Raw genomic sequence first — 8385 nt, forward strand, 5'->3', positions numbered from 1 at the left:
ATGGTGACCATCTACAAATACCTAGCCAGGTGTGGATGCTGGGCACTGTTTCTGTTGAGTGCCTCTCTCCTTTGCGTTCTGGGAAACCAGGTGGATTCTCTTTGCCAATCCAATTGGCCCCATTCTGAGACAGTAGAATGGAGCTTCCTTTTCATGAATCATGAAGCAGCACTGCCTTTGATAGCCAAGCATTTCTTTGATTCTTCTCTTCATTACAGCTCTCTTCTAAGGACTCAGCAGCCTCATGAGAATCAGGCTGGAGGTCAATCTGGGTCTTGACTCTGAGCCACAGCCCATCTGTCCTGAAGATGAGACTTGTTGAGATTTGCACATGGTGCTCTCCGTTAGCTTGGCCTTGTTCTTCACTGTGAAATGGGATCAGCTCATTGTTCTCTCATTGTAGAGGGGGTCTTTGTGTGTGGAATTGACTGTTAATTTTAAGGACTTTCTCTCCAACTTCTTTCTTCTTTGTCATGAAGAGATCATCACTGGTCTTGTCCTACCAGAACTGCATTCCAGAGATGTCCTACCAGATGCATTCCAGAATGAAGAGCAAAAGGCTTAGAAGTTAGTTATAGTGACATCCTGTGGCACTTATGCTAGGTTCACTGCTTTCACTGATGGCACTTATGGTTGACTTGGCTAATGGAGCAATCCTTTCCTGATGACCCTCAGAATCCTCTCAACACCATGTATCAGATCATTACTACAAGTCTCCTGGATTTAATTTTTAGGATGATACTTTTTTGCCTTTCTTAGCTTAGGCTTTCCATTGTATCTCCCCTCTCTCCAACCAACAACAGATAATGCCAGTCTACCTATGATGTTGACCCTGATAGCATGTGCACTTTTCTAGGGAGCTTGCAGTTGATCTCAGATACATCAAGATGTAAGGATACTTGATGGGGATTGAAGGAGGGGCTAGAGCACAGAGCTATTACAGACATAATTCAGACTTTCAGAATCTAGGAATGCACCTTTTCTTACTATTCATTTGTCTCTAACTGTCCTACTAGGTGAAAGGCCCAGGAGGTTGAGTTCTAGAATTCACTGGTCAGCATGAGCTATAACGAGAGAGGGAAGGAGAGACAGAAAGAGGGAAACATGAGACTATTCAGTAACATCTCTCATACAGTGAGCCCCATTATAACCAGGCCAACCCCTGGCCATAAGAGCAGCTGTAATAACTGTGGTTTATACTGCATGGACATGCTCCCTGCCACAAAAGAGCAGGGGTGGTGAATTATAATTGAGCAGGGGTGCTCAATTATTCTATGGGTTACCTTATATTGGGGCTTTATTAATATGTTCCAAAAGGAGAAAAATTAAAAGGTGTTAGTCAACTTGTTGTCACTGGAACCAAAGTACATGACATCTTAGATGAGGAAAGGTTTATTTTGAATCACAGTTTCATGATCAGCTGACTGCTCTGCTTTGGGCCAGTGGTGAAGCAAAACTTCATGGAGGAAGGGTGTGGTGAAGGAAAGTTTCTCAGCTCATGGCAGCCAGGACACACACACACACACACACACACACACAGGAGCCAGGAACAAGAAAATGTCTAAGCCACATCCTAGTGACTATTCTTCCAGTCATGTCCTGCATTATCACCCAGTAGTCCATTCAGCTATTAATGAATGGATCAATCCAGCAAATAAATTAACCTACTGATGCGGTCAGAGCCCCAGTCATTATCTAAAAGCCCCACCTCTTGCTGCACTGGGGATCAGCTTTCAAAAAGCTGATTTCAAAAATGTCATGCTTTTCATGTGACATTCCAGATCTAAACATAAGGTAAATGAAATAGGAATTTAATATGTGAAACAGCTTGAGGATTTTTTTTTTCATTAAAGCATCAAACAACTAAAAAAAGGAAGGGAAAAGAAATGAAACAAAATTCTGAGTTCTAGTCTTTGTTGAAAGTCAGGAGGACTCAGTTATTGATCTAACTAATGGGTAACTTGGAATCAGTTTCTTCTGACATTTCTTCACTGCCCATTACTACATCAACCCTCTGGGCTGATGGTTGAGTTTGGGAATTTAACATTTCCCTGCATTTCTACTCATGCATTTTTATCCCCTTAGCTTTCTGTTACCCCATGCTAACTTCCTCTGACATTGGGGCTCCCTGGGTACTTGTTTGGGTTGTCCCATGAGCATATAGCTTTCTCCCAGATCTTGTTAGAGAATTTCCACCTGTTTCTCCAGTAGCCACAGGCTTGAGGTAGAGGCCCTGCCCTGACTTCTCAACTCAGCAGGGCTCCTTCTCAGGGCTAAGTGGGTTTCCTAGGCTCCCCAGGCCTTAGCAGGACTCCTTCTCCTCCCTCCCCCTCTGTGTTCCATGGACCCTCTTCCCTCCAGTTGGGATGTGGTGAAATGTTGCTTCTCCATCTCTTCTCTTGCTTTCCTGTTCCTCAAAACAAATTCACTCACCATTTCAGTCTTAACCAGGTTGCTACATTTATAGTTTTGAGCAAGGGAGGATGCTTTAAATTAACCATGGACTGTACTTTATAATTTTATTTTTGGAATAGTAGTTGGACTCTCCCTTAGATTTTTGCTATTGATTTTTTTACTCCTAGGGGATGGGACCATTCATTCCATTTGAGGGTTTTTATAATTTATCTTCCAAGTTGGGACAATTTTGAAAGGGGAAGGAGGTGCTATTAATAATTGTGACATAGTAAGAGGAGTAAGCCAGCACTGTTCCAGGCAAATGCATTATTGTCTTCAGCAGCCAATATATAACAAACCCCCCTTGGTTAGGGCTATATCTGGGCCCACTTCCTTTGGAAGTGATGGGTGGATGTGAGAGCCACCATGCTCAGAATATAAACACATGGCTTCATATGCTGGGAGAATGTTGCTTACTCTTAAATTGATCCCTCTCTATGTGCTTGGACCTGGACAAGGAGCTCCTTCAGTGACTCTCAGTTTCCCTATCTGTGTAATGGATATACTGGTAATTATCTCAGAGATGGCTATAAAGAGTGAGTGAGGTAGCATATACAAAGCATTTGACTCAAGATAGTTCAATGAATTCCAATTTCCTTTTCTCTATCTTTTCCTAATGAAGCCCACTGACCTTGTCAAACCATTGCTAATTCTTCTCCTTTAATGGGGAGATGGTCTATGATCTGCTGTTCAGTGTTCCTTGTTAAAATAGATACCTAATTTTGCATTCACATCACCTTTTAATCTATCCAATAAAAGGCCTGAAATTCACTATATTAAGTGAAGTGATCTTAATGTGTGGGACAGAGATTTAGCTTATGATCCAAATGTGCAGGACCCTGAGATGCATTTGGAGGATGCTGCTATTAAAAGATAAGGTTGAAAAGAGCAATTCTGTGCTGGGACATAATTGAATGACTGAGAAGATGGTTAATGGCATTAGAAGGAAACATTTTACCTCTGGACCACTAGTTTTAATTGTACACTGAAAGTAATTACGCTGGCTGTGATGAGCAGAGGGGACCGCAGCTGAGTACATACTGTGGAAAGAGTGTGGTTTCAGGCAGAAGGCCTGAGTTCATATCTTTGCTCTGCCTTTCATTAGATGTGCTCTTTAATCAGTCTCTCAGTTTCTTCCCACCTGTACAATGGGCACAGTAATTTTACATTATAATATTAAATGAGAAAGCAAGCTACTAAATTTCATGACCATAAAATCAACCAGATCTGTGATGGATGAGAGTGATGTGAGAAGATAAATAAAAAGGGACCTAGCATGCCTGGCGGCTGGGATGTCAAAATGCCATGTGAAATGGGTTGATTACTAATTAGTTATTAGTTTATTAATTACTTATTCATCTTTTTTCTTTAGGAATTTGTGTTAAATCCATATACGCTTTCATTTCTTCTTTTGACTTCTGCTAGATTTTTTTCTGCAAAGTTTAGTGGAAACTTCGCAGTTTTGGAGCTTGGAGACTTAGCTCTAAACCAATGACTGATTTCAAGTGAGATCTTTAAGGGGCATCTGATTAGAAATCCTCCAGACCCTCATTAGTCCAGTCTGGACTGCTGGCCCAGGAAGCACCAGCCTTGTGAGACATGAATAGTTGACCCTTCAAAAATTGGGATGCATGCACAAATGTCTTTGAGAAATACTGGGTAAATAAAATGAGGCCGATTTATTTACTGCACAGCTTTTCAAATATTTAAATGAGCTGATATGCACTATGAATCTCTAGGATGGGTCCCTTTTGCAAACATTTTCTTGCAAACCTATTTGACCATGGTCTCCATATTTTGGAGGGATATTTTTAGAAACCAATTGTCCTTGGCATACATTGGCAAGTGCTGTTCTAATAATTTTTTACAGATTTGGAAGGAAACTGTTTACATTATAATATTAAATGAGAAAGAAAGCTGCTAAATTTCATGACTGTAAAATCAAGATTATGTTAAAATGCATTTAAAAGGCTGGCAGGAAATATATCAAAATATTAACATATTAACCAAAGGCAGTAATCTCTGGAGGTTGGGATGATTTGTGAGTGTTTTTTCTATTTATTGTAGTTACTTATATTTCCAATTTTCTACAATGAACATGTATTACCTTTATAATTTTGAAATTTTGTTTTTCTTTTTCCTTTTGGTTAAACCATCTCAGAAGGGATCACTTCCTTTCCAACTACAATGTCAGATCCACCTGAGTGAAATATGCCTTTCATTGCATCCTGAGAAGATGGAAGAGCTATAAAAAGCCCTCAGAAGCCCTTAAGGAATTTTGAGAGCAGAAAAACAAAGACTATAAACCAAAGAAAAATAGATGAAGTTATAAGAGTGGTAAGAGAAAAATGGAAGCAAGGGATATTGAACACCTAAAGGGAAAATTTTAAGAAACAGTCTTTTCTGGAAAAGAAAAGAAAGCTCATGACAAACCAAACCAAACCAAACCAGTACAGAACAGACAACTGTGACTACACTGAGAACCCAGAAAGATAAGGATGAAGCCAGTGGTGACCCACACCCAGGTGTCCCACAGGAGTGCCAGCTCATGAGCCCCCTCCCTGTTATAAGCAGGGCTGCTAGAACCTGGGATTTATTACATAAGGACAGCCCATGGCATCTCTTTACCTGTGCTCTCCACAAACCTGTGTCCTGATCCCATCCTCAATCTATGAAGTTTGATGAGGAGTAAAGGTGAGAGGAAGACTCTTATATGACTAAGGGTGGTGGAGGGTAAAGAGGTGTTAATGAAGTCCTTAAGCCCCATTCAATGTCATAGGTTCCAAAAGGGAGCAGTTTTATATACCTTGGAAGTCGGCAGTCTGTGTTTAAGGCTTCCCTGCTTATACTTGTATGGCTTTGGAGGCTTTTTGTAACCTCTTTGTGCTTTAGAATAAGAATAAGAATCTCAATTAGTAATTTTGAGGATTAAATGAGATAATACATATAAAAGACTTAGCAGTAAGCACTGCACAAATGGTATCTTACTGTTAACAAGGAAGTAAATAGCTCCTGTAAATAGTTTTCTGAGGTTTCCTTGATCATAGCTGTTTTGTTCTAAATGCTTATAAGCCCTTACCCCTGATCATATGTTGAAATCTAATCACCAAATGAGATGGAATTAAGAAGTGGCACTTTTGGGATGTGATTAGTGGGTTAGTGCCCTGGTGAAAGAGGCCCCAGAGAGTCTTCTTTCCCATTCTATCATGTAAGCACACATGGATAGAAGGTACCCTTCTACGATCCAGGAAGTGAGTTCTCACCAGACTCAAATGTGCCAGCACCTTCATCTTGAGAGGGAGCCTGCTTGCCCCTTTCCCTTCTACCGTGTGAGGACACACAGAAGCTGCCATCTATGGAGAATGAGCCCTAGCCAGACATGAATCTGCTGTTGCTTGACCTTGGACTTCCAAGTTTCCAGAACTGTGAGCAATACATTTTTGTTGTTCATAAATTACTCAGTTGAATGTATTTTGTTACAGCAGTCTAAATGGACTAAGACAATAGAAAACAGGAATGCTATCCTGAATTCTGGACTTCAGATACTTATATAAAATGTAGCACAGCGCCTGGTGCTATTTGCTCGCCTATATTCCCAGCGACTAGGGTGGCTGAGACAGGTGGATCAGAGTTTGAAGCCAGCCTCAACAACTTAGCGAGGTACTTAGCAACTCAGCCAGACCTTGTCTTTAAATAAAATACAGAAAGGGTTGGGAATGCGGCCCAGTGGTTAAGTACCCCTGGATTCAATCCTTAGTACAAAAAGTAAAAAATAAAAATGTAGCATGGTCAGCCAGATACAGCCACAGTCAGGAGAAGGAAGTTACTTGATTGGCCCCTCCACTTTGGACACCATGAACTTGAGTACAATTATCAATGGGTTGCAATTAGCCTCGGTATTATATGAAGTATTTCTAACTTGGGCCTTGTCTCTACAATGTTTGCTACAATGATTGTGTGTAACAAATGCTCAAATACCAACATGCGCTTATTTCTTACTCACAGGCCTTTGAGCTGGCTGGCGACTCTCCAGGTGCTCTTGAAGGCTCAGCTGAACTTGGATTTAGGCTGTAGGTTGAGTTCAGATGGTCTCCGCAGTGTAGTTGTTCTGAGACTCATGCTGAAGTCTCACTGGGTCATGCTTTCCTTAGCGGACGATAGTTCACAAGAGTACACGAGGACTGTGTGGAATTTTTAAAGTCCCAGCTTGAAACACACTGGCACTTCTATCTATGTTCTTTTGGCCAAAGCTGATTATATGGCCAAACCCACTGTCAGTGGGGCGGGCAGTACACACTCCTTACAGGACAGTCACAGCAGTGGCAAAGAGGGAAAGAGGAATTATAAATAGAACAAACACTATCTATGCACCAAAAGGGCTCTGTAAAAAGCACAAAAGTGTTGGTTGAGAAGAACTAAACTCACACCATGGGACAAACTAACACAGTTTACTGTGCAATAGACTGTGGCTGCTTTGGCTTGTAGAGTCCAACTTGAGATCCTCATTCCATCAAAACACAGTCAGACAGACCAACAAACTATGTATAAACACATGTGTACAGCAAAACCATAGGAATATTATACAAATGCACATGCAGAGCCCTAAATATGGCACCCTTTGGGTTTTGCCTCCTAAGTCTCTCACCAAGGGAGAAACCCATAGCCAACAAGGCAGAAAGAAAAGGCTGGGGTCTGTCCTGGCTCAGAGGCAAGCCTTCCTGACCTAGACTGTCTCTGGGTCAGAGACTTCAACAAGGACTTCTAGTCTCTAGAGTTTCAGTGTTTGAGTACTTGTAGAATTTCATAGACTGAACACCTTTACTCTGGTCCTTTCTGTTCTTTTCTGCTACTATACAAACACACAGGCAAGGATATCAAATGGGAAAGGACTCTTTAAAACATTGACAGATAATTGTTTAGATGAATGAATGAGTGACTCTTTAAATGCACCTGTTGCAGAAGCCCATGGGTGACAGGTGAGAGGTGAATGAATTCTGGCAGGTGTTTTCTACATGATTTTCCTCTGTTCAGAAGTCCTTTCTCTGAGATGACTCCCTGGGTCCTGCTATCACCTCTCACTCCTCCTCTCTTTCTATTTGTCCCAATGCCAGAGTTTAAAATAGTCTAGTAATTTCACTTACCCATATTTACGTTACTATTTAGCATCTAAATGACTAAATTGACCCCACTTGGAACACTGGCATTCTCTTTCAGTTTCCTTAGGGAAAATTTCTTTTTCTGGCAATGTCATTTACTAAACTTTATCCTTATAAGCTGAAAGGGCACATTTTCTACTCCAGAGGGAGAAGTTCATTCCCTGCTCATAAAACCTGCCCGTCTTGGGTGTTCTTCCGAGAGGTGGTGTGTTCACCCGCTTCTTCATTCAGGGGCATGCTCTGGCTGCTTCTTTTAGAGCCATCAGATGCAGCATCTCATGGACTAATGGATGTTCAAGCAGCTTGTGGGAGTCACATCTGTTTTATGCAAGCTCACAAGGTGAATTATTGCACTAACAGCTTTCTCAGGTATGGGCTCTGCAGGGTGATCAATTATGCATAATGTTCATTCAGGCAGAAAATGAGGTGGCTCCAAGCAGGAGTGTTCCAAGCTGCTGGAGAGAATCCCCCTTCCAATAAGGGGCAGCAATCTAGGGGCCTGGGTAGGGTCTTACCCTTGCTCCTGGGGGCTGAATTGAGACATATCATAGTTGCCACCCAGAGTTGCCACCCAGAGACAATTTTCTCTTCTGTTTTTGTGTGATGTGTGTCTTCTCAAGGTTCCTTTGTAAATTTTTGTCTGATTTTCTTTCATAGGGTGAGTGGCATACATAGTGGTAATAATAATTACCATTTTATTGAATGTATTAGGTGTGTAACTATGATTATGATTAGGGTATTAAATTCTCCAAATGAGTCTGTGAGGTGGGTCTTA

The 8385-nt window shown here is 41.3% G+C and overlaps 1 long non-coding RNA gene across 1 annotated transcript in view; it reads right to left on the reverse strand.

The window, feature by feature from the left end:
• LOC125611521 overlaps positions 1-6720 on the reverse strand; it is a 51677-nt gene extending 44957 nt beyond the window's left edge. The window contains exon 1 of the long non-coding RNA XR_007341696.1: positions 6458-6720. This is a non-coding gene — a long non-coding RNA (uncharacterized LOC125611521). The remainder of the gene's footprint in view (positions 1-6457) is intronic.
• Between the last annotated feature and the right edge of the window lie 1665 nt (positions 6721-8385).

This window comes from Marmota marmota, unplaced genomic scaffold (assembly GCF_001458135.2).
Source record: "Marmota marmota marmota unplaced genomic scaffold, marMar, whole genome shotgun sequence".
NCBI classification, from domain to species: domain Eukaryota; kingdom Metazoa; phylum Chordata; class Mammalia; order Rodentia; family Sciuridae; genus Marmota; species Marmota marmota.